This window comes from Schistocerca piceifrons, unplaced genomic scaffold, assembly GCF_021461385.2.
Source record: "Schistocerca piceifrons isolate TAMUIC-IGC-003096 unplaced genomic scaffold, iqSchPice1.1 HiC_scaffold_571, whole genome shotgun sequence".
Taxonomy (NCBI): domain Eukaryota; kingdom Metazoa; phylum Arthropoda; class Insecta; order Orthoptera; family Acrididae; genus Schistocerca; species Schistocerca piceifrons.
Window position 1 is genome coordinate 67,704 of NW_025728812.1, and position 20,478 is coordinate 88,181.

Sequence of the window (20,478 nt, forward strand, 5' to 3'; positions counted from 1 at the left end):
TGTGGCTAGGGCCTCCCGTCGGGTAGACCGTTCGCCTGGTGCAGGTCTTTCGATTTGACGCCACTTCGGCGACCTGCGTGTCGATGGGGATGAAATGATGATGATTAGGACAACACAACACCCAGTCCCTGAGTGGAGAAAATTTCCGACCCAGCCGGGAATCGAACCCGGGCCCTTCGGATTGACAGTCTGTCACGCTGACCACTTTTTTTTTTTTTTTTTTTTTTTTTTTTAGAGCAATTCCATTGGCGTCGCATCAAAACGAATACCTGCCGAAACCCGGGATCGAACCAGGGACCTTTAGATCTTCAGTCTAACGCTCTCCCAACTTTTTTTTTTTTTTTTTTTTTGAAGCAGACACTCTACCACTCGAACGAAGATATCTATTGAAAAAAATATTAAAGAATATCCACCACACAGCCACTTCAAAAGAAGTACAGTACTGAAATTAAAATCCTAAAACATGACTATATAATGTAGACTGCTTACTGAAATAAAGGTTAAAACACGAAAACTTCAGTCCTGGTGTAGAGAAGAAACATACATAAAGGCGGCAAATTCAGAAACAGTATAAAAGAAAATGGCTCACACAGGTGACCTTAGCCAACACCCTCTCTTTCAAATGTCAGGCTAAGCATATTGGCAAAATCATCTCGGAGGCCTGGCAATCGCAAGCGCTGCCAGTAAGCAGTAAGCATGTACTGCCGAAACGCTAGGTGTCCATCCTCTTCATGACAACTGTTGACAAAATGTACGAACTGGCCAATCAACCACATGACGGTATGGAGCTTCGTCCGCGGAAAAAAGGAAGAATCGGGCCGGACGATGATGTCAATAGTATAAGCGGCTTCAGCAGACCTAGTGACAAAAGCAAGTTGTTTCCTGAGCCAACGCCAATTAGCAAGGTGCCCACAGCAGGTGAATCGATGTTCAAGGGTATCCAGGAGACCACACCGAGTACAGGTGTCCGTGTCAGAAAGACCAATACGGTGCAGTCGTACATTGGTGGGAACCAAATTATTTATTACCCTATACCACGTGGACGCCACGGCCATAGAGTGGATCGGCAGACTAACGTTCTTCCAGACGTTCCTCCAGGACACGGATGGAGACGCCAGTTCTATTGGATTGGGACTGGCCGGCCCCTCCCAGCGGGCAATCAAGCTCTTGGTCGTTGGCACCGGTCGCTGCAAGAAGACGTCACCGAGGTAACTCACCGCAATGTAAAATTCCCGAATGTGTTTCAACTTAAAATTTAGGCGTCCGACATCGACAGGTGGTGCAAGGCTCGCCGGACGCACAACAGTAAAAAGCCTGGATGTAATTGAAGTCACTTCTTGCGTAACAATTAGAGTCGTTCGGCGGACGTACAAAGCAGACGCCTTGCGAGTAATGTCAGAGAGGCCCAAGCCTCCGGAGAGACGCGGTTTCGTCATTACCTCGTAACGTAACTTGAATAGATGGCCCTTCCATATAAACCTGCTAGACAATTGGCGCAACCTTTTCGCCACCATCATGGGAAGTGGGAACAGCTGAGCAACATAATAAGCTTTACATAGGACGTAGGTGTCTAAAATTCGGACTTTTTGCAAAATGGTAGCAGAGCGCTGCTCATGGACCATCAGAGCCCCCTGTATCTTCTCGGTGACAGATTTCCAATTGAGAGCCGCCATTTTTAGAGGACACCGATCAATGATAATCCCCAAGGACGTATGGCGATCGACAAAAGTGGCCCAAGGGACGTCAGCATCGCGAAATCCTCGAATATCAAGGAACTTACATTTACCCTGATTGAGACGCGCTCCAGAGACACGACAGTATGCATCAACTGCCCCTTTCAACAACGGGATATCATCTCGTTGACGGAGGAGAACAACGACATCATCCGCATATGCCTTAACCGAGAGCTTCCCACCAGAGAGGGACATACCCTGAAGCTTGAGAGCAATAGTCCGAAGCAGCGGTTCCAGGGACAAAACGAATAAAGACATAGAGAGCGGACTACCCTGAGGCACTCCGCGGCGGATAGCAATGGGCGGCGTCAGCTGCCCATTGACAGACACCCGAGCTGTTATTCCCCTGTACAAATTGCCAAGAACACCACGTGATGAAGCGTTAAAACCTATTGTACCTAAAACACGATCTAAAAACACATGACTGACGTGATCAAAAGCCTTATAAAAATCAAGGAAGGCAAAGGCACAATGTACGTTTGTAACCGCCGCAACCGAGACAACATCCCGATATTCGGCTACTGGTGTCAGAATAGATCTATCATGAAAACAACATTGATGTGCACCAATCACACCCCGAAGCAGAGAAGACAGCCGGCTATTGAGCGCTCTAGCAGCTGTCTTATAGTCAAAATTCAGCAATGTGAGCGGACGAAGATTGGCAGCAGATAAACGACCAGAGGACTTCGGAATTAAAACAATTTTCCCTACTTTAAAATCGGCAGGCACATCCATCCCTCTGACAATCTCATTTAAAATCTGCGTAAAAATGCCACCCAAAAGAGGCCAAAAACGGAGATAAAATTCTTTAGGCAGGCCGTCTGGACCCGGCGATTTACTGGACGGAGAGCGAGCAATAAAATCGAAAACATCATCTACCTGGAACTCCCGGAGAAATTCGCCGTTCGCGTCAGGCGCGATCGTCGCAGTTAGATCCCCAAAGACATCATCCGAAAGAGACTCACCAGAATCATCGGCAGAATAGAGACTAGTGTAATACTGATGAAGAGCACGAACCATTTCCTCCTGTGCACTAAGCTGTCGCCCATCATCCACCGTAAGAGAAGAGATGAAGGAGCGACGACGACGAGTCTGATGCCGTAGCAGGTGGTACAAGGATGTCAGTTCACCTTCAACAAGAGAGTGAGGTTTCGACTTAACTCGCAGACCATCCATCTGTCGTCGTTTAAGGCTCAAGAGCTTGGCTTTAATACGACGAACATCATGGATCCGCAGTGGAGAGGTACCCGCCGCGTCATATAGTTCACGCAGGACAGAGTAGTAATATTCATACGTGTTCTTAAAATCACGCGTCCTAGCAGCACAGTAGAAAATCAAAGTCTGACGAATCTTGGGCTTGGCAAACGCAGTCCACCAAACCAGCAAGGAGGGGTATCGCGGGACAGAGCGAAGACATCGCTCCCACACGCCACTTATAACATCATCCATAGCACTGTCGGCAAGGTGGGAAACATTTAACATCCACTGGGAACGATAAAGTTTTGCAGGTTGGCGACTAAGATTTACAGTTGCAGTAAAAGCACAATGGTCAGAAAAACTAGTAGGAATAACATCGACAGAAAGAATTTTATCACATAAAAAATCAGATAAATAGAATCTGTCGAGTCTACTGCATGAGGACGCGGTAAAAAACGTATATTTCACCAGGGTTGGATATTTGTGTTCCCAAACATCACGCAGATGCATCGTACGAACTAAGTCATGTAAATCACGGCAGTAATTAAAATTGGGGGACTGGTCTGCAGGGCGTAAAACACAATTAAAATCGCCTCCGAGCAGGAGACTACGAGGACTCTGGCGCAAAAGATAAATAAGCTCTTCTTTATAAAAGCGCGATCGAGCCACAGTGTGACCCGAACCAGAGGGGGCATACAAAACAACGAGGCGGAGATCAAAAAGACGACAACCAATCCCACGGCCAGAGTCAAGGAATTCAATGTCAGTAATAGGAATGCCCTCTCGAAAGAAAAGAGCAGTTCCTGTTGAATATTCCGGCGCGACATTAAAAACAGTTTGAAATCCAGGGAGAGAGAGATCAGAAAACAACACTTCCTGCAAAAACACTACGTCCGCACAGGCGTCGTAAATAAACTGCCGCAAAGAGGCAATGCGAACGTCGGACTCAATACGGTTAACATTTAAGGTAAGAAAGGTGTATGCTTGAACCATAGAGAGAAAAGCGAGAAAACAAATCACCTACACCGACGCACCAGCGTCACAGTCCATAGCAGGGGTGACGGAGGCATCCGAGGGAGGGGGACTGCTACCCCGTTCCGCGGATCCCTTACGTTTCGGTTTTTTACGAACAGCATTAACGTTCGGCTGAACGCGTAACTTGCGTCGGCTGACGGGCAAGGAAACTTCAGCCGCCGGTGACGTAGGAGGGTCAAGTTCTGTATCCGACACCACCCGCGCCGGTCCACATGCGGGATCCGGGGTCGCGGGGGAAACATCCGACAAAACGGAATGGTCAACACCTGCACTAGCTTCCGGCAAACATGGACTGCACGGAGGCGAAACGTGAGCAGGAACGTCCGAGGCCGCAGAGTTGGAAGGAAGCGGAACAGCTCCGCTGGCAGAGGTATGGGGCAGCGAAGCAGGAAGTTGTCGCGGCTCCACTTGTTGTGACATCGAAGTCGGTTCGGAAGACGGCGCCAACAGGCCCGACCGACGACCCGACTCGAGAGAAGCTGCGTCGGAGGCCGGAGGGGCGCCAGCAGCCGCCACCGGAACCGCTACCTCAGGAGGGCAGGGAGCAGCTACAGTACACAGTGGCTCGGAGGATGCCGGTCGCTCGGACTGGGGCATCTCAGGGAGATCCTCATCCGTACTATTTCCATCGTGTGGGCGACGCCTCTTATTATTCAAAAGTGGCACACCCACCTGAGGGACAGACGGAACAACATCAGATTTAGCACGCAAAGGAGGAAATTCTGTATCAGGGGTGCGCAAAACCTGTGGCGGGGCGCTACTACCACTGGACTGTGCTACACCAAGAGCAGAACCACCTGCAACGAGGTCAGCGACCGTTAACTTGCGACGCTGTTCGAGAGAATTTTTTAAAACAAAAACTCTCCGCGGACAGTCGGTACGCACGTGACCACTTTCATTGCACAAAAAACAGGTGCCAACCTGACCACTATATGTTACATGGACACGATATCCACCGATCTGCAGGTGAGATGGAATATTCTGCTTAACGTGCATTTCGACTGAACGAATACCACTGTAACATTGCAGGCGATGTTGGCTTGACCAGCGTTCAAGGCGAATGCTCTTTACATCACCATACTTCTGTAGACCCTCCTTAAGATAGACATTATCCACCTCCGGTGGAAGGTTGTAAACACGAACATTGGTATACGTGATGGAAGCATTGGAAAGCAGCACGGTACTTACAGAATCATCCCGATGCCGAAAGAGAACTTGATGACCATATTTAGAAAGAATTTTATCAACCTGAAGGGGGTCCATAAACTTAACAAAGAAAACATACAGTTCGGTATCAAAATAAGCAGTGTGCACCTGATCCGAATGAACACCAAAGGTATCTACCAACCAATCATGAATCTCAAGAGAACTAGGTTGCACTTGGCGGGTTGACTTGTCAAAAGCAAAACTAACTGTAGCCTGACGAGGAATAACCTGGGACGACATTTTCAAAATATGCGGTCGAAACCGCTACACAAAAAACACTGAAATAAGGACAGAAAGTAACACAAGGTACGAAACAACGACGGAGAAATACTCTCAGAAGTTGCAACACAACACGTAACAAAAACGATAGTCCACTATACGTAACGCTACGGCGGAGCGGCAGACTAGGCACGTCCACACTGCACGGCGTCTAAAGCGGAACTGCCTTCGCGTTATTAGCATGACGCTCTAACCAACTGAGCTAACGGGCCTCGGCAGATGGAGTTGCTCAGCCCTACGCTGGAAACAGGTGGCATGAAGCCATACACCTTTTCTATGGTCGTCGTGTGTCTGCTTCCCTAGTCTATATTCTGCTGACGGTCACGAAACAGTAGCTATATTGCGAGCAGGACGGCAAACGGCTGCTCGGACAGCTCAAACTTGCCACGATTCGTGTGGAAAAAATTCCGTTCCGGTACCGGGAATCGAACCCGGGCCTCCTGGGTGAAAGCCAGGTATCCTAGCCACTAGACCACACCGGATGTGGACGTTTCGTTCAACCGTTCGTACGGTCGCTTGGCGCATTTCGTGTCGAGTGCCGCGTCGGCGCCCCTCTCTCTTTGCGAGCATCTTTGCACATACTGACTGGCAAGGCGCGCACCTCAAACGTCGCAGAGCAATGCTTTTGGCTTCATGCTCTGCTGGGAGAAGAGGAAAAGGGAAGCTGTAAGTAGCAATAACAGGAAGTAAACATTTTCCCGCTGAAGCGTTGAAACGTTGTGGATAACAAACAAGAAATACGTTGGCGCCCTAGCAACAGCACCACCATCAGTCACAGAAAATTAAATGCCCCGGGTGAGGATCGAACTCACGACCTTAAGATTATGAGACTTACGCGCTGCCTACTGCGCTACCGAGGCACGGGTGCACCGCTTGTCCTGGAAACTGGGTAAATACCGTACCCAATATTAGACGTAGAGACACTGTACTTCCTGGATAACGTGTTCTGTTGCTACACGTGCACTGCCGGCCCAGTTGATTGCGGTGCTGCTGCAGCTGTTGCAACGATAGGCAGCACTCCTTGTCGTTAAAGTTCAGAGCCTCGGAGGCACCCGGACCCAGCAACTTGTGAGGCCAGGCCGACGCTAGTCTGTAGAACATGATGCGAGCGTCCTAGTGGGGACCCGCGAGTGCTGCGTTCTCGGTCCTTCTCAAGGGAAATCCAGCTACACATTCTTGTGGATCGTGCATCTCAAGCGCTCAAGCCACGCGGCAGCATCATCGCGGGAAAAGCAAAATGATGCATCGGCCGGGAATCGAACCCGGGCCGCCCGCGTGGCAGGCGAGCATTCTACCACTTTTTTTTTTTTTTTTTTTTTTTTTCGTTATTTTTAATGTCGGGAATCGAACCCGGGCCGCCCGCGTGGCAGGCGAGCATTCTACCACGTTTTTCTTTCTTTTTTATTATTAGTTTTTTTTTATATTTTTTTTTCTATTTTTTCATTTTGAAAATGCGGTAACAGGCAGGGAGAGGCAAGGAGGGCAGGGGTCATGCAATCTGAGGCCTGGCCATCTTGTCTCCCACCGTAACTGTCACCACGGCACCCTACCTTTTGTGCGTACTGAAGAAATGCTGCGGCTTGACTCCGCCGCCAGTAACATAAAAACAGAAATTAGTCCGGAGACGAAATGTTGCATCCATTTGCAGTGTAAATGAATATGTCCAATTTCATATGTATTCAGGAGAGCCGGGAATCCGTGCACTTTGCACCGCATGAGTGCGACTCACCCCACAAATCAGAGTTAGTATTGAATGAAAAATATAAATTAAAAGTCTTCTATCGTTATTTCTCTCCATCGGGTCGACTGTTACAATTAAGAAACTAGGAAACGCAGTTCTGTGCAGGGCATCCGCCAATGAGACGGAACGCGCTACTACAAACATCCTGTTAATTTCTGAACGTGACGAATGATCCAAGTGACGCACTCGTAAATTAGTCTGTCCCGCACGTACTTCTTTGGTCTTCACTTCGGGCGTCCGAAGGAAGAACGGAATCCACCATGTCGGAAGAAATGGCTTTAAGCACTCCATCCTATACTGGCTGTGAAATGATCGTGTGACTTAAAAAGTTTGCAAAATGAGCTTTATAGTTTTTAGTCTTCTGTAGTCGGTGGTGCTGTATCATTAAATACAGGAGAAAGTCTTCTTTACTCGTTTCGTTCACATTGAAAAGATAGTAAACTGTGTGGCCTTTAAGCCAGTTTACTGAATTTCTTTTGGTCTGCGGGTAAGGCACGACCTCCGGAGTGAGGAAGTCAGCTGGCGTTATGGTCGCAGGGCATGTTCTAGTGATGCTCGCCAACAACTGTCGTATGACCGCCCAAACATCTCGCACTTTTTCGCAGACAAATCGGTGTTCCTCGCTATCTTGTACCTGGCAAGTGTTGCATAAGGGTGAATCGGCCAGATGAATGGAATGGAGTCTGGCATTGGTAGCTATTTTACGATTCACCGTGAGATACCAAGACGCTCGCACGTGAGACGGTAAATGGCGTGAATGAATATTATCCCAAATGACCCGCCAATTGTGAGCGGTATATTTGTCTTCGATGTTATTCCTGGAGGTGGACTCGATCAAAGTCTTATAAAGTTGCTTCACCACCGTTATTTCCTTCGCCGGAATTCTTGTTCGAGCGTAACTATATTCAAGCAGGAAGTATTTTAAATGATAAAGGTCTTGTGGAATATGATGTACATCAATCGGGGGGTTGAGGTTCGCTGGGGAGATTTCGTTGAGAAGGTGAGCAGTGAGACAGTGTGGATATTTTGTCCATAGCTTATACATACTGCTTAGATAGAGCGCCTGTGCCTTTTTATAGACATCTGTGAGGTTCAATCCGCCCTTCCGAGGCGGGAGCGTCAACGTAACATATTTAACTTTGAAGATATTGCCTCTGGTCACAAAATGGCCCAGGGCAGACAGCATTCTATGTGCAATGCCACCGGGAAGAGGCAGCACTTTGGCGACATAGTTAATCTTCGAGAGGATATAAGTGTTGACCAGTTCAATTTTTTGGAGAGCATTCAGTTTCCTCATGCTATGCAGTTGTACACATGCCCTAACCTTATGAAGTAAAGCTCTATAATTAACAGCAATGGTATTCTGTATCTTCCGCCGAAACTCAAGTCCTAAGCACTTTATACTGGTAATTTCTCGTAATCGGGCATTATTGGGTAGATTTATTCCCCGTCCGACATTCATGAGTCCGGATTTTTGCCAGTTCACCTTCGCCCCAGATACCGCCTCATATCGTTGAAGGATTTGAAGGGAGGACCGCACTTCTTGCGCGTTCACGACAAGAAAGCCGACATCATCTGCGTACGCACGGCACACAATCTTCTGGCTATTGATTTCCAATCCCTGCAAATGTGCAGTTAGCGTAGCGAGCAGAGGTTCTATGGCGATGGCAAAGAGAGCCATCGACATCGGACAGCCTTGCCTCACCGAACACTCGATATCAATAGCGCCACTGAGGCGACCATTAATTTGAATCCGCGACGTACTATTACGGATCAGATTGTCGAGTACTTGGGTGAACTGGTGCGGAAACCCCAATTCCTGCATGACGCGGAAAAGGAAACGATGGCTCACCCTGTCGAACGCTTTTGCAAAGTCTATCATGACGAGGGCGCATTTTAACTTGCAAGCCTCCGCTACGGCAATGACATCTCTGTAATCCGTGAGCGTGTGGTAAATAGATCTATCTCTACCGACACTCGTTTGATACTGTCCTGTGATTGTGGTCATGACAGTTTTGAGCCGTTGGCTCAGAACACGGGCGAATAGTTTATAATCACTATTTAATAACGTGAGAGGTCGGAGGTTAGTGAGGTCGTTACTGCACGGGGTCTTGGGCAGTAAGACAACAATTCCTTGTCGAAATTCCTGCGGAATAACGTTTTGTGGGTTCATTAGTTCTTGACATATTGCAAGTAGTTTCGATTTCATCTGCGGCCAGAAGGTTTGATATACTTCTGCAGGTATTCCATCGCAACCAGGAGATTTATTCTTCGGACTCCTTAGGATAACGTCTGTTAATTCGTCTTCTGTCACCTCTGTCATCAGCTGAGTCGCCTCTGTGGGGCTGAGCTTCCGTGATAAATTTGTCGCAAACTCCGCAAACACGGTATCATCTGTCATTTTATTGGACATCAGGTCTCGATAGTACTCTTCAATAGCACGCATAATTTCACTTTGTTTAGTAACTATTGCCCCGGTGCTGGTTCGGATGTGTGTAATGATTTTCCGACTGCCTCGTCGACTTTCACGTAACATGTGATACATGGCAGCCTCTTCTTCTTGCACCGTCTTAGGAACTCGCGCCCGAATTTGAAAACCTTCCAACTGTTTCCGTTGCAGCGTTAAAAGTTTCGCCTGAATTCTTTTGATCTTTGCAAAATTGCCGATAACGGTGGCGTCAAATTTATACAACTCCCGAAGACACTGAAAGTAAAATTCCATCGTCCGTTTGTGCCACAGACTTTTCTGACGGGAGTAAAACATTAAAGTTTTCCTAATTTGTGGTTTGGCGCATTTGAGCCACCACTCGACCGCGGAGTTGTAGGATCTGAATTTGCGTTCACATGCCGTCCAGGTGGACAGGAAGGCTTCTCGACATGCAGGATCATGCAAATGTGCGGTGTTGAACTTCCATAACCCTCGACCCCGGTATGTTTCCTGTTTTTGCATGTTGACGGTGCAGATATAGGCAGCATGGTCGGAAAATACAGTTGGCCATATTTCGGTGTGTAGCAGGTGTTGCGTTAAATTACGCGATATGTAAATTCTATCTAACCTACTAGCCGAATGATTGGTAACATGCGTAAAACCCACTTCCACTCCGTGCATGTACGTCCAAGTGTCAGTGAAGCGGAGGTCTTGAATGATCTGTTCTAATTCGACACACCGATTAAAGTGAGGAGTTTGATCGATTTGACGAAGCACACAATTGAAATTGCCGCCAAAAATGACATCACTGTAGTTGGTCCCGAAGAGCGGAAGGATCTCGTGGCGAAAAAATTCTGCACGGTGTTGCCTATTACTGGACCCAGAAGGTGCGTAAATATTAATCAGTCTGATGTTATTGACAGTGACTGCTATCCCTCTGCCGGTCACCAGTTTGGCCTCACAATTTGCAATTATCCCTTCTTTTAACAGTAATGCTGTTCCAAGTGCGAAACCGTTGCCAGGGTTCACGAAAGCGTTATACCCTGCTATGCGGTCTAACCTGATATCACTCACTTCCTGAAGCATGGCTATATCTATGTCGGCTGCGTATAACAAGTCTTGTAAGTTCTTCAGATTCAAATCACTGCGTATCTTATTGATATTGAGAGTCAGGATCTTGTAGGCCTGCAAGGTGGACATAGATGTTTGGTACGAAAGGAGCAAAAGATAGGGTGCGTCATACAGCCTTCAATTGGAGGCGCTAACCGTGTCGGTCGTTTGAGTAGCCATGGCCACGTGGACTTTGTGTCCATCAACCGCTGATACGGGGGGCAAGGAGCCGGTCGAGGGTGTGGAATCCTCCTGCATCTCTACATCAGCTTCGTTCGTTTCAAACTCGTCCGCCCAATTGGGAGAGCAAAGGGTGCCTACTGGCTCAGAAACTGGTGGATTCGTATTCTGTGGCTCAGTTTGCTGAGTTGGCGTCTCATCTGGTCCGCTGTCGTACATCGTGGGAGTCTCCGACATGGTGTCGTCTGAGCGTGTTGTGTCCCGCGAGCGCGAAGGCGAGGCGGCAGCGTCTGCGGGCCCTTCTTTTAAATTCTGACCGATTAATTTAGCCTTTCCCCGCAAGCTCGGTGCTGTATCTTCCGCACCTTGGTGAGCCATCCTTCGTTTTTTATTTTTCTTCGGAGACCGATTACCACGTATTACTGTGTCGGAGTTGGGCATCGTTTCAGCGACTCGTTCAGACATGGGAGCAGGAGCCATGGACACCTCCACCAACTCAGCACCCCGTGAGGGCTGGTCCACCGCCATCTCCCTGGTCCTGTTAGTTTCATGGGTTTCAGAAGCAGCCATCTCGGACGCGACTGGCGTGTCCGGAGACGTCACATTAACGACGGGACTGGGTCCGGCAGGTTTATCGCGAATCGGTTGTATTGACGGCTCACCGCGGGCAACCGACACGTACGATGGCGGTAACGTTGACATCGCGGGAGGGCTAACACTCTCTCCGGTTGGCAGTTGAACTACACGACGCTGTAAACATTCCGCACGAACATGTCCCGTCGAGTTACATCTGGCACATGTCCTAGGTTGGCCATCATACATTACGACGGCACGGTACCCACAAACCGTGACGTACGACGGGATATGTCGTTGCAAGTCAACTTTAAGCTGCCTGACGCCATTCAGTACCGGATACTTATGCGCCGGAGACCAACGTTCTGCAAAGTTGCTCAAAACTTTGCCATACGGCGATATCGCAACGTTTATCTGTTCTGCTGGGACCTCAAACGGTAGTTCAAAAATGCGAATTGTTCGAAGTCCAAGCCCGGCGTGGGAAACAGTAACCACACCCACATTGCCATCACTATGCTTAAACTTCAAACCGGAACTAAAGGAGTCAACTAGTTTGTCACAAAACTCGGCATCTCTCATCTTGATAAAAACGATGCTAGACAGAATCGACAAATGTATACCGATAATCTCATCGAGGCCAATTTTCATCACTTCTTCCAGGAAATCCTCGATTTCGAAGGATGTTGGTCGGGCAAACGTGTTATCGAACGTTAACTTCAAGGTGTCTTTCCTCATAGTATGTGCCATCACTGAATTATCAACGTCATTCCACAAACGCAAGAATAACCGCTGCTAGCGAGCGACTTACCCCGCAGAAGTAAACAAGCCAGCCGCAGCGCGAAGCACAGACAACCGCACGCCACGGCCGCTGCAGGCAGACTATTTCCACTGAACCACCGATGCTGCGGCCAGCGGTAACTTGACGCTGCTTCCCGAGCAGATGTCTCAAGGGAAAGTGGGACTGCCGTCAAGCGCCGTAGCATTCTGTGGGAAAGATGCTGCAGACGCTGAATCCTGCACTGCACTGCTTAAAAATGCCGCCAGAACGCGGTCCTCTGCGTACTCTTGCGTCGCCGGCGCCCAACTCTTGCCAAAGGATGCGAAATGTGCGCGGATACGCTGTCCGAATGCGTCTGGATGTGCTCCCCTAGCCTGCCTCGAAATGCGCCTGACAGGTACGATCACCTTCGGCCGCTGCCGACTGGCGGGAAGCCGACACAGCGCGGACGCGCGGCGCTCGCTTGTGCGGTGGTGGTGTAATGGTCAGCATAGTTGCCTTCCAAGCAGTTGATCCGCGTTCGATTCCCGGCCACCGCAGCAGGCTTTTAATTTCGCGTATGAGTACTTTTGCCACGCGCTCTTAAATTATTGTTTTTTCGCCCTCTTACTCGCTGCATACCAGCCCTTAGTGTGTCTCGACTTGTCTCGTGTCTCGACTTGTCTCGACTTTGCTCAGCTGACGCGAGAGCTGACGCTCTCAAATCGGCCTTTATCAAAACGACAAGCACGAGAAACGACTGAGAGAGGTAAGGAGAGGCGAGGCGATGGACACACAGCACGCCCCCTTCATTTCACGGTGGCGTCTCCCGGACCGAATCGGGCTGTAGCTCCGAAAACAAAGGAGAAACAAAAATAGGAAGTAAAAGTGCAAATAGTGCCCTGTGTTCCCATGCGCTCACCCGCCCAAGTACTGACAAGGGCCAAAGTTGTTACGCATCGGCAATCGGACATTTTCTTTCATTTTCTCTTTATCGGTTGAGAACCAGTGTATTCAAGATATTATGGCCATTGCCGAGTGAATGCTGTAGCGCTTCCCGACGAGTCGGGTTCGGATCCTCTGTCAACTTCCACGCAGGGTGATGATCTTTTGGTCATCACACTCGCCAGCTGAAATCGGCGCTGCCTTTTCGTAGTAGTAAAAGAGTAGTGGCCCGTGGGGGGATCGAACCCACGACCTTCGCGTTATTAGCACGACGCTCTAACCAACTGAGCTAACGGGCCTCGGCAGATGCAGTTGCTCAGCCCTACGCTGGAAACAGGTGGCATGAAGCCATACACCTTTTCTATGGTCGTCGTGTGTCTGCTTCCCTAGTCTATATTCTGCTGACGGTCACGAAACAGTAGCTATATTGCGAGCAGGACGGCAAACGGCTGCTCGGACAGCTCAAACTTGCCACGATTCGTGTGGAAAAAATTCCGTTCCGGTACCGGGAATCGAACCCGGGCCTCCTGGGTGAAAGCCAGGTATCCTAGCCACTAGACCACACCGGATGTGGACGTTTCGTTCGACCGTTCGTACGGTCGCTTGGCGCATTTCGTGTCGAGTGCCGCGTCGGCGCCCCTCTCTCTTTGCGAGCATCTTTGCACATACTGACTGGCAAGGCGCGCACCTCAAACGTCGCAGAGCAATGCTTTTGGCTTCATGCTCTGCTGGGAGAAGAGGAAAAGGGAAGCTGTAAGTAGCAATAACAGGAAGTAAACATTTTCCCGCTGAAGCGTTGAAACGTTGTGGATAACAAACAAGAAATACGTTGGCGCCCTAGCAACAGCACCACCATCAGTCACAGAAAATTAAATGCCCCGGGTGAGGATCGAACTCACGACCTTAAGATTATGAGACTTACGCGCTGCCTACTGCGCTACCGAGGCACGGGTGCACCGCTTGTCCTGGAAACTGGGTAAATACCGTACCCAATATTAGACGTAGAGACACTGTACTTCCTGGATAACGTGTTCTGTTGCTACACGTGCACTGCCGGCCCAGTTGATTGCGGTGCTGCTGCAGCTGTTGCAACGATAGGCAGCACTCCTTGTCGTTAAAGTTCAGAGCCTCGGACGCACCCGGACCCAGCAACTTGTGAGGCCAGGCCGACGCTAGTCTGTAGAACATGATGCGAGCGTCCTAGTGGGGACCCGCGAGTGCTGCGTTCTCGGTCCTTCTCAAGGGAAATCCAGCTACACATTCTTGTGGATCGTGCATCTCAAGCGCTCAAGCCACGCGGCAGCATCATCGCGGGAAAAGCAAAATGATGCATCGGCCGGGAATCGAACCCGGGCCGCCCGCGTGGCAGGCGAGCATTCTACCACTGAACCACCGATGCTGGGGCCAGCGGTAACTTGACGCTGCTTCCCGAGCAGATGTCTCAAGGGAAAGTGGGACTGCCGTCAAGCGCCGTAGCATTCTGTGGGAAAGATGCTGCAGACGCTGAATCCTGCACTGCACTGCTTAAAAATGCCGCCAGAACGCGGTCCTCTGCGTACTCTTGCGTCGCCGGCGCCCAACTCTTGCCAAAGGATGCGAAATGTGCGCGGATACGCTGTCCGAATGCGTCTGGATGTGCTCCCCTAGCCTGCCTCGAAATGCGCCTGACAGGTACGATCACCTTCGGCCGCTGCCGACTGGCGGGAAGCCGACACAGCGCGGACGCGCGGCGCTCGCTTGTGCGGTGGTGGTGTAATGGTCAGCATAGTTGCCTTCCAAGCAGTTGATCCGCGTTCGATTCCCGGCCACCGCAGCAGGCTTTTAATTTCGCGTATGAGTACTTTTGCCACGCGCTCTTAAATTATTGTTTTTTCGCCCTCTTACTCGCTGCATACCAGCCCTTAGTGTGTCTCGACTTGTCTCGTGTCTCGACTTGTCTCGACTTTGCTCAGCTGACGCGAGAGCTGACGCTCTCAAATCGGCCTTTATCAAAACGACAAGCACGAGAAACGACTGAGAGAGGTAAGGAGAGGCGAGGCGATGGACACACAGCACGCCCCCTTCATTTCACGGTGGCGTCTCCCGGACCGAATCGGGCTGTAGCTCCGAAAACAAAGGAGAAACAAAAATAGGAAGTAAAAGTGCAAATAGTGCCCTGTGTTCCCATGCGCTCACCCGCCCAAGTACTGACAAGGGCCAAAGTTGTTACGCATCGGCAATCGGACATTTTCTTTCATTTTCTCTTTATCGGTTGAGAACCAGTGTATTCAAGATATTATGGCCATTGCCGAGCGAATGCTGTAGCGCTTCCCGACGAGTCGGGTTCGGATCCTCTGTCAACTTCCACGCAGGGTGATGATCTTTTGGTCATCACACTCGCCAGCTGAAATCGGCGCTGCCTTTTCGTAGTAGTAAAAGAGTAGTGGCCCGTGGGGGGATCGAACCCACGACCTTCGCGTTATTAGCACGACGCTCTAACCAACTGAGCTAACGGGCCTCGGCAGATGCAGTTGCTCAGCCCTACGCTGGAAACAGGTGGCATGAAGCCATACACCTTTTCTATGGTCGTCGTGTGTCTGCTTCCCTAGTCTATATTCTGCTGACGGTCACGAAACAGTAGCTATATTGCGAGCAGGACGGCAAACGGCTGCTCGGACAGCTCAAACTTGCCACGATTCGTGTGGAAAAAATTCCGTTCCGGTACCGGGAATCGAACCCGGGCCTCCTGGGTGAAAGCCAGGTATCCTAGCCACTAGACCACACCGGATGTGGACGTTTCGTTCGACCGTTCGTACGGTCGCTTGGCGCATTTCGTGTCGAGTGCCGCGTCGGCGCCCCTCTCTCTTTGCGAGCATCTTTGCACATACTGACTGGCAAGGCGCGCACCTCAAACGTCGCAGAGCAATGCTTTTGGCTTCATGCTCTGCTGGGAGAAGAGGAAAAGGGAAGCTGTAAGTAGCAATAACAGGAAGTAAACATTTTCCCGCTGAAGCGTTGAAACGTTGTGGATAACAAACAAGAAATACGTTGGCGCCCTAGCAACAGCACCACCATCAGTCACAGAAAATTAAATGCCCCGGGTGAGGATCGAACTCACGACCTTAAGATTATGAGACTTACGCGCTGCCTACTGCGCTACCGAGGCACGGGTGCACCGCTTGTCCTGGAAACTGGGTAAATACCGTACCCAATATTAGACGTAGAGACACTGTACTTCCTGGATAACGTGTTCTGTTGCTACACGTGCACTGCCGGCCCAGTTGATTGCGGTGCTGCTGCAGCTGTTGCAACGATAGGCAGCACTCCTTGTCGTTAAAGTTCAGAGCCTCGGACGCACCCGGACCCAGCAACTTGTGAGGCCAGGCCGACGCTAGTCTGTAGAACATGATGCGAGCGTCCTAGTGGGGACCCGCGAGTGCTGCGTTCTCGGTCCTTCTCAAGGGAAATCCAGCTACACATTCTTGTGGATCGTGCATCTCAAGCGCTCAAGCCACGCGGCAGCATCATCGCGGGAAAAGCAAAATGATGCATCGGCCGGGAATCGAACCCGGGCCGCCCGCGTGGCAGGCGAGCATTCTACCACTGAACCACCGATGCTGGGGCCAGCGGTAACTTGACGCTGCTTCCCGAGCAGATGTCTCAAGGGAAAGTGGGACTGCCGTCAAGCGCCGTAGCATTCTGTGGGAAAGATGCTGCAGACGCTGAATCCTGCACTGCACTGCTTAAAAATGCCGCCAGAACGCGGTCCTCTGCGTACTCTTGCGTCGCCGGCGCCCAACTCTTGCCAAAGGATGCGAAATGTGCGCGGATACGCTGTCCGAATGCGTCTGGATGTGCTCCCCTAGCCTGCCTCGAAATGCGCCTGACAGGTACGATCACCTTCGGCCGCTGCCGACTGGCGGGAAGCCGACACAGCGCGGACGCGCGGCGCTCGCTTGTGCGGTGGTGGTGTAATGGTCAGCATAGTTGCCTTCCAAGCAGTTGATCCGCGTTCGATTCCCGGCCACCGCAGCAGGCTTTTAATTTCGCGTATGAGTACTTTTGCCACGCGCTCTTAAATTATTGTTTTTTCGCCCTCTTACTCGCTGCATACCAGCCCTTAGTGTGTCTCGACTTGTCTCGTGTCTCGACTTGTCTCGACTTTGCTCAGCTGACGCGAGAGCTGACGCTCTCAAATCGGCCTTTATCAAAACGACAAGCACGAGAAACGACTGAGAGAGGTAAGGAGAGGCGAGGCGATGGACACACAGCACGCCCCCTTCATTTCACGGTGGCGTCTCCCGGACCGAATCGGGCTGTAGCTCCGAAAACAAAGGAGAAACAAAAATAGGAAGTAAAAGTGCAAATAGTGCCCTGTGTTCCCATGCGCTCACCCGCCCAAGTACTGACAAGGGCCAAAGTTGTTACGCATCGGCAATCGGACATTTTCTTTCATTTTCTCTTTATCGGTTGAGAACCAGTGTATTCAAGATATTATGGCCATTGCCGAGTGAATGCTGTAGCGCTTCCCGACGAGTCGGGTTCGGATCCTCTGTCAACTTCCACGCAGGGTGATGATCTTTTGGTCATCACACTCGCCAGCTGAAATCGGCGCTGCCTTTTCGTAGTAGTAAAAGAGTAGTGGCCCGTGGGGGGATCGAACCCACGACCTTCGCGTTATTAGCACGACGCTCTAACCAACTGAGCTAACGGGCCTCGGCAGATGCAGTTGCTCAGCCCTACGCTGGAAACAGGTGGCATGAAGCCATACACCTTTTCTATGGTCGTCGTGTGTCTGCTTCCCTAGTCTATATTCTGCTGACGGTCACGAAACAGTAGCTATATTGCGAGCAGGACGGCAAACGGCTGCTCGGACAGCTCAAACTTGCCACGATTCGTGTGGAAAAAATTCCGTTCCGGTACCGGGAATCGAACCCGGGCCTCCTGGGTGAAAGCCAGGTATCCTAGCCACTAGACCACACCGGATGTGGACGTTTCGTTCGACCGTTCGTACGGTCGCTTGGCGCATTTCGTGTCGAGTGCCGCGTCGGCGCCCCTCTCTCTTTGCGAGCATCTTTGCACATACTGACTGGCAAGGCGCGCACCTCAAACGTCGCAGAGCAATGCTTTTGGCTTCATGCTCTGCTGGGAGAAGAGGAAAAGGGAAGCTGTAAGTAGCAATAACAGGAAGTAAACATTTTCCCGCTGAAGCGTTGAAACGTTGTGGATAACAAACAAGAAATACGTTGGCGCCCTAGCAACAGCACCACCATCAGTCACAGAAAATTAAATGCCCCGGGTGAGGATCGAACTCACGACCTTAAGATTATGAGACTTACGCGCTGCCTACTGCGCTACCGAGGCACGGGTGCACCGCTTGTCCTGGAAACTGGGTAAATACCGTACCCAATATTAGACGTAGAGACACTGTACTTCCTGGATAACGTGTTCTGTTGCTACACGTGCACTGCCGGCCCAGTTGATTGCGGTGCTGCTGCAGCTGTTGCAACGATAGGCAGCACTCCTTGTCGTTAAAGTTCAGAGCCTCGGACGCACCCGGACCCAGCAACTTGTGAGGCCAGGCCGACGCTAGTCTGTAGAACATGATGCGAGCGTCCTAGTGGGGACCCGCGAGTGCTGCGTTCTCGGTCCTTCTCAAGGGAAATCCAGCTACACATTCTTGTGGATCGTGCATCTCAAGCGCTCAAGCCACGCGGCAGCATCATCGCGGGAAAAGCAAAATGATGCATCGGCCGGGAATCGAACCCGGGCCGCCCGCGTGGCAGGCGAGCATTCTACCACTGAACCACCGATGCTGGGGCCAGCGGTAACTTGACGCTGCTTCCCGAGCAGATGTCTCAAGGGAAAGTGGGACTGCCGTCAAGCGCCGTAGCATTCTGTGGGAAAGATGCTGCAGACGCTGAATCCTGCACTGCACTGCTTAAAAATGCCGCCAGAACGCGGTCCTCTGCGTACTCTTGCGTCGCCGGCGCCCAACTCTTGCCAAAGGATGCGAAATGTGCGCGGATACGCTGTCCGAATGCGTCTGGATGTGCTCCCCTAGCCTGCCTCGAAATGCGCCTGACAGGTACGATCACCTTCGGCCGCTGCCGACTGGCGGGAAGCCGACACAGCGCGGACGCGCGGCGCTCGCTTGTGCGGTGGTGGTGTAATGGTCAGCATAGTTGCCTTCCAAGCAGTTGATCCGCGTTCGATTCCCGGCCACCGCAGCAGGCTTTTAATTTCGCGTATGAGTACTTTTGCCACGCGCTCTTAAATTATTGTTTTTTCGCCCTCTTACTCGCTGCATACCAGCCCTTAGTGTGTCTCGACTTGTCTCGTGTCTCGACTTGTCTCGACTTTGCTCAGCTGACGCGAGAGCTGACGCTCTCAAATCGGCCTTTATCAAAACGACAAGCACGAGAAACGACTGAGAGAGGTAAGGAGAGGCGAGGCGATGGACACACAGCACGCCCCCTTCATTTCACGGTGGCGTCTCCCGGACCGAATCGGGCTGTAGCTCCGAAAACAAAGGAGAAACAAAAATAGGAAGTAAAAGTGCAAATAGTGCCCTGTGTTCCCATGCGCTCACCCGCCCAAGTACTGACAAGGGCCAAAGTTGTTACGCATCGGCAATCGGACATTTTCTTTCATTTTCTCTTTATCGGTTGAGAACCAGTGTATTCAAGATATTATGGCCATTGCCGAGTGAATGCTGTAGCGCTTCCCGACGAGTCGGGTTCGGATCCTCTGTCAACTTCCACGCAGGGTGATGATCTTTTGGTCATCACACTCGCCAGCTGAAATCGGCGCTGCCTTTTCGTAGTAGTAAAAGAGTAGTGGCCCGTGGGGGGATCGAACCCACGACCTTCGCGTTATTAGCACGACGCTCTAACCAACTGAGCTAACGGGCCTCGGCAGATGCAGTTGCTCAGCCCTACGCTGGAAACAGGTGGCATGAAGCCATACACCTTTTCTATGGTCGTCGTGTGTCTGCTTCCCTAGTCTATATTCTGCTGACGGTCACGAAACAGTAGCTATATTGCGAGCAGGACGGCAAACGGCTGCTCGGACAGCTCAAACTTGCCACGATTCGTGTGGAAAAAATTCCGTTCCGGTACCGGGAATCGAACCCGGGCCTCCTGGGTGAAAGCCAGGTATCCTAGCCACTAGACCACACCGGATGTGGACGTTTCGTTCGACCGTTCGTACGGTCGCTTGGCGCATTTCGTGTCGAGTGCCGCGTCGGCGCCCCTCTCTCTTTGCGAGCATCTTTGCACATACTGACTGGCAAGGCGCGCACCTCAAACGTCGC

The 20,478-nt window shown here is 50.9% G+C and overlaps 20 non-coding genes across 20 annotated transcripts; 4 read left to right on the top strand and 16 right to left on the bottom strand.

Annotated features, from left to right (window-relative positions):
- Positions 1 to 5,860: 5,860 nt before the first annotated feature.
- Positions 5,861 to 5,932, bottom strand: Trnae-uuc. The gene has a single exon. It is a non-coding gene; the product is annotated as a tRNA-Glu (tRNA).
- Positions 5,933 to 6,237: 305 nt separating this feature from the next.
- On the bottom strand, positions 6,238 to 6,310 carry Trnam-cau. Its single transcript has one exon. It is a non-coding gene; the product is annotated as a tRNA-Met (tRNA).
- Positions 6,311 to 12,727: 6,417 nt separating this feature from the next.
- Trnag-ucc lies at positions 12,728 to 12,799 on the top strand. Its single transcript has one exon. It is a non-coding gene; the product is annotated as a tRNA-Gly (tRNA).
- A 610-nt stretch (positions 12,800 to 13,409) lies between these two features.
- Trnai-aau lies at positions 13,410 to 13,483 on the bottom strand. The gene has a single exon. It is a non-coding gene; the product is annotated as a tRNA-Ile (tRNA).
- A 198-nt stretch (positions 13,484 to 13,681) lies between these two features.
- On the bottom strand, positions 13,682 to 13,753 carry Trnae-uuc. Its single transcript has one exon. It is a non-coding gene; the product is annotated as a tRNA-Glu (tRNA).
- Positions 13,754 to 14,058: 305 nt separating this feature from the next.
- On the bottom strand, positions 14,059 to 14,131 carry Trnam-cau. Its single transcript has one exon. It is a non-coding gene; the product is annotated as a tRNA-Met (tRNA).
- A 381-nt stretch (positions 14,132 to 14,512) lies between these two features.
- On the bottom strand, positions 14,513 to 14,583 carry Trnag-gcc. The gene has a single exon. It is a non-coding gene; the product is annotated as a tRNA-Gly (tRNA).
- Positions 14,584 to 14,925: 342 nt separating this feature from the next.
- Trnag-ucc lies at positions 14,926 to 14,997 on the top strand. Its single transcript has one exon. It is a non-coding gene; the product is annotated as a tRNA-Gly (tRNA).
- A 610-nt stretch (positions 14,998 to 15,607) lies between these two features.
- Positions 15,608 to 15,681, bottom strand: Trnai-aau. Its single transcript has one exon. It is a non-coding gene; the product is annotated as a tRNA-Ile (tRNA).
- A 198-nt stretch (positions 15,682 to 15,879) lies between these two features.
- Positions 15,880 to 15,951, bottom strand: Trnae-uuc. Its single transcript has one exon. It is a non-coding gene; the product is annotated as a tRNA-Glu (tRNA).
- A 305-nt stretch (positions 15,952 to 16,256) lies between these two features.
- Trnam-cau lies at positions 16,257 to 16,329 on the bottom strand. Its single transcript has one exon. It is a non-coding gene; the product is annotated as a tRNA-Met (tRNA).
- A 381-nt stretch (positions 16,330 to 16,710) lies between these two features.
- Positions 16,711 to 16,781, bottom strand: Trnag-gcc. Its single transcript has one exon. It is a non-coding gene; the product is annotated as a tRNA-Gly (tRNA).
- A 342-nt stretch (positions 16,782 to 17,123) lies between these two features.
- Trnag-ucc lies at positions 17,124 to 17,195 on the top strand. Its single transcript has one exon. It is a non-coding gene; the product is annotated as a tRNA-Gly (tRNA).
- Positions 17,196 to 17,805: 610 nt separating this feature from the next.
- On the bottom strand, positions 17,806 to 17,879 carry Trnai-aau. The gene has a single exon. It is a non-coding gene; the product is annotated as a tRNA-Ile (tRNA).
- A 198-nt stretch (positions 17,880 to 18,077) lies between these two features.
- Trnae-uuc lies at positions 18,078 to 18,149 on the bottom strand. Its single transcript has one exon. It is a non-coding gene; the product is annotated as a tRNA-Glu (tRNA).
- A 305-nt stretch (positions 18,150 to 18,454) lies between these two features.
- On the bottom strand, positions 18,455 to 18,527 carry Trnam-cau. The gene has a single exon. It is a non-coding gene; the product is annotated as a tRNA-Met (tRNA).
- Positions 18,528 to 18,908: 381 nt separating this feature from the next.
- On the bottom strand, positions 18,909 to 18,979 carry Trnag-gcc. Its single transcript has one exon. It is a non-coding gene; the product is annotated as a tRNA-Gly (tRNA).
- Positions 18,980 to 19,321: 342 nt separating this feature from the next.
- On the top strand, positions 19,322 to 19,393 carry Trnag-ucc. Its single transcript has one exon. It is a non-coding gene; the product is annotated as a tRNA-Gly (tRNA).
- A 610-nt stretch (positions 19,394 to 20,003) lies between these two features.
- Trnai-aau lies at positions 20,004 to 20,077 on the bottom strand. The gene has a single exon. It is a non-coding gene; the product is annotated as a tRNA-Ile (tRNA).
- A 198-nt stretch (positions 20,078 to 20,275) lies between these two features.
- On the bottom strand, positions 20,276 to 20,347 carry Trnae-uuc. The gene has a single exon. It is a non-coding gene; the product is annotated as a tRNA-Glu (tRNA).
- Between the last annotated feature and the right edge of the window lie 131 nt (positions 20,348 to 20,478).